The 4,222-nt window shown below is 41.1% G+C and overlaps 1 non-coding gene across 1 annotated transcript; it reads right to left on the bottom strand.

The window, feature by feature from the left end:
* Positions 1–3,904: 3,904 nt before the first annotated feature.
* trnas-gcu (transfer RNA serine (anticodon GCU)) lies at positions 3,905–3,986 on the bottom strand. The gene has a single exon. It is a non-coding gene; the product is annotated as a tRNA-Ser (tRNA).
* Positions 3,987–4,222: the final 236 nt, after the last annotated feature.

Here is a 4,222-nt window from a genome sequence, read left to right as displayed (position 1 = left end):
ATTTTTAACTTTTATCACACACACAATGTAGGAAGTTCACGTCTCTCCCGTCTCACTCCTCTCCACACAAGTCGAGCAGTAAAGCCTCTGAGAGGGATTTACGGTGCTGGAAATCTATCCAACTCTGTTTTAAGTTAATTCCCCGGTTTAGTGACAGCGAGGCACAATACTAAAATGTGACAGTCGATTTTGGTTGATTTAGTACAGTAGGTCTGAAGACAGCTTCAGTTTTCAATTTAGTTCTTAATTTTGTGGCACCAAATCGTATTACATGTTATCTCAAGGTGCTTTACAGAAGCAAACAGAAGAACATAAAGGTCAAGACTGTATTATGGAGAGAAACGTGACTGTTCCCACAAAGAGCAAGGTTAAACTCCAACTCCCTTTTACTGTAACAGGAAGAAACCACCAGCAGATGCTCAGGCTGCGTAATGAGAAACTTAAGACTCAACAAGTCGAGGCTTTACAGGGTTAAAACCTACAAACACTTTGTTATACTGTCAGTTTATTCTGGTCCTGCTCTGATTTTATAAAATCCTTTGACTCTGTGCTGAAGTGACGGCAGAGAAGACCTGAAAACCAGACTAATTCACGTGGCTGACACACGTCGACACTCGGGAGGGGAGGAAGATTTATGGACGACTGAACAATGATCTGACAGGACTGCGCGGGAGGGAGCGAGGCGTGGAGACGTGTGTCAGGATCTAAATACATGGCTGGGAATCTTTGGAAGTCTCACTATTTCATCCCGAACTCGATTTTTGATTCGCTGAACATTTTGATTATATAGAAAGACTCTTAGCTATTCTTAGGCACGTAGCTACTCCATTACACAGTGTGTGAACCAAAAAATGGAAAAATGCCCGTGCACAGCGACAGTAGAGATGCCGGTAGTGTGGCTAAGTGATAAGATACCCTTCAGCCATGATGAATATTATTATCATGTTGTATTATTATAAAAATTTAAAAAAAGTTGTTGAATGCACTTGAATATGTGATTAATCCATTTTATATGGTATAATATAAAAATAAAAAAAAATTATATAATATAAATAACTACTCAGCCATTGATATTTGATTGTTAAATTCTTTCCTCCCTGTTCAATTATTTATGTGAATTGACTGAGTACCGTTTTCTATAAAAACCTCTGACTTCCTGGGCTCAGTATGAGCCGCGAAACGCGTTGCTCTGAAATAAATTTAAAAAAAGATCCTCACAATCCAGTTCAGTGTGCGGTAGTTTGTGGTTCTCTTAGACAGTGTTTGTCACAAATCATATAGTGCACGGAAACGCAACATGAGACATACGTATGGCCCTTCAGCTACACCGTAACAGCTCCACTCAGACTCAACTCGATGCAGTTTTTGTCATTTTCCATTACAACTGAGTACTTCATAGTACCTCCTCAACGTGAGCAGGGTCGTCATACTGTAGCACGGCTGCAAATTCGCCTGTTGCCATAATCCCTCTAGTCTTAGTGGAGGTTCATTACCTCGTGTCTGACTGACTATTGTTGTTGGATTGTGTATTTGATGAGGTTGATGAGGGACAGGGGACCTGTACCGTTCACCTCCAGTGTGTTCGCTGAGCAGCTCACATCTCTGCCCCGCTGATCTCAAGACAACACCCACCGATAATTAAAGGGACACTTCACCCAAAATCGATAATTCACCAATTATCTACTCTCCGTCATGCCAAGGAAGGGTTTAGAGAACTTTCAGAGTCACCAAAATGCTTTCGGAGTTCCAGGAGGGGTCCGGCTGGCAACGGGTTTTCATATAGCCTAATGACGGCGGATAGAGTTCACTTTTGAATCGTCAAAAAAAAAAAAAAAAAAAGTTTACATCATACATCCAATGGTTTACAATGACGACTGAATATCTCGTAGCAAATCTCAACACAAACATCAACAGAGCCTCTGGGAGCGACTGCTACAACAAGGATAAAAACAGAGATCACATTAAGTTTTTCTGAACAACTTTTTCATGTGGCGGCTTCAGGACACTTGGGTCAGTACAGACGAGCAGTATGGAGGTATTTGGATGTTTCATAGTGTGTGTTTTGGACGATTCAAAAGTGAACTCTATCCGCCGCCATTATATGAAAATCCGTTTCCAGCTGGACCCCCCCTGGAACTCCTAAAGCGTTTTGACGACTTTGAAAGTTCTCCAAACCCTTTCTTGGCATGACGGTGAGCAGAAAATTGGTGAATTATCAATTTTGGGTGAAGTATCCCTTTGAACTGACTATAGGGATTTTTATGAAATGTTATGTAATAGGCGAATTTGCCAAAATGTTGAACTATCCCCTCGCTTGAAAGCAGTACAAATCAGTGGGCGCTGTTGCTGGTGTGTACTGTATTTAAAAATAGCGTGTTTGATTGTTGTTGTACTGGCTCAGCTCGCTTGGAACCTCACCAGAGGCGATACCAAAAAAAGTACCAGGTACCAGGTAGCAAAAAAACGAGTAGAGTCGAGTCGACCTGCGTAGTGCCAGCGGAAAAGGGCCAATAAAAAACATCTTCATCCTATTGAGGCAGTTGTTTTGTGCTGTGAAGTGTTTGAAGTGGAACCACAAGAGCTCTCCTCCTGAGGATGTGATGGTGAACTGACGCTTTCACTTCAGTTTATAAATATGTTAACTATGTTGTTGGTGAAACTGAGCATTAGGCCTCTTCAAAAGGTTATGTTATGCAGAAAGGACACAACTGAAAGTTAATCTAATGAGAATACAAATCAACCTTGACCTGATTGTTGTGTGTTCAGACTGAACGAGGAGCTGAGTTTCTTTTCTTTTTTTCTGTCTGTCTGTTGACACAAATTTGATGCTGGATAGTTTTTGCAGAGGCTGTTTGAGGGGCAGATTCAGAGATGTATATTTAAATCAGTTTCCTTCTGCTGCTTTTCCTCAGATGCTCTCATTCCTGCTTCTCTTTGTACATTCATTAAGTGAAATCATCCATGGTTAATGTTTTTCACAACTGATCTGCCAGTTATATTTGTTAATTAACAGATGAGTTTTATGTTAATAAAGTGAGAATTGTTCTCCCGGTTGGTGTCGTTAGATTTTAACTTCTCTCTTAGTTTCTGGTGCATTTGTAAACAGCGTGTTTTAGAGTTTAACTTGTTATCATCATAGAGAATGACAAAATAATTCCCGTGACAACAGATTTCCAGAGTTGACATAAATCTGTGATCAGTGTTGAATCTTGTTGGTTTTGCCTCAATTAAATTGCTTCCATATCAGCGAGGAAGAGTCGTTATGACAGAAGCATCAACATCTAATGAAGCCGACATACCAAACGCTGCACTTCTTCTAAAGGCCACCAAATCATTAACTCAGTGTGTTTCCATGCACAGCTAAATCCAGCTCTGCTCATAGCTCGATCTGAGCGTCTCGTTGCAGTTCTGTCCTTGTCCCAGTTTACATGCAACGGGGAAAATATATACAGTACAAATACAAAGGCTTCCCTTTTTTCACTGTGTGAAATGCACTGACGCATCAGCAGGCGCAGCTTCTATGCTACATGTACACTTTGTGCCGTCTCTACTGTTGTAAAACATGTGAATATCATGCATTGTCCAGTTTCAGTCTGATTAATGCGAATACATGCAGAAGAAAACCGGTTTCCAAACGCATTATCTGGGTGTTTTACTCGGATTTGGACAAGTCTGGTATTAGCTGGACTATTGCGTTTTCAGTACATGCATTTCAGTTGTCCAGTTATAGTCAGATTATGGCAGTTATTCAGTTATTTCAACTGTCATGTAAACGTACTGAGTGATTCAAGGCTTTAAGATGAGATGAGAATAGGACATGTTGTGTGTCTGTGTCTACTGTAGAGTCTGGGGACTGAACCAGTTAGCTCGTACACACAGCCCCGTTCTAAAGTAAACACTATCCCGACGAGGATGGGATTCGAACCCACGCGTGCAGAGCACAATGGATTAGCAGTCCATCGCCTTAACCACTCGGCCACCTCGTCTCTCTCTGCACTCACATAAAGGAGAAATTTGATGTGTGTGGTGAATCTGTGCTGAACAGGAGCTAAATTTAGACGTTAAATCTGGAAAATGGACAGTGAAATTCTGGATTATCAGAATTGTTGCACATTCATTTCCTGTTAATCAGCTAATCGACTCATCATTTAAGCAGGAGATAGTACCACACTGGCAAATGTGACCAGGAGTCAAACTGTGTACATGTGGTGTGCAAGAGACC

Source organism: Trachurus japonicus, chromosome 9, assembly GCF_045865225.1.
Source record: "Trachurus japonicus isolate A0001 chromosome 9, Traja_1.0".
Lineage (NCBI taxonomy): Eukaryota > Metazoa > Chordata > Actinopteri > Carangiformes > Carangidae > Trachurus > Trachurus japonicus.
This window is presented reverse-complemented; position numbering and strand designations above follow the sequence as displayed.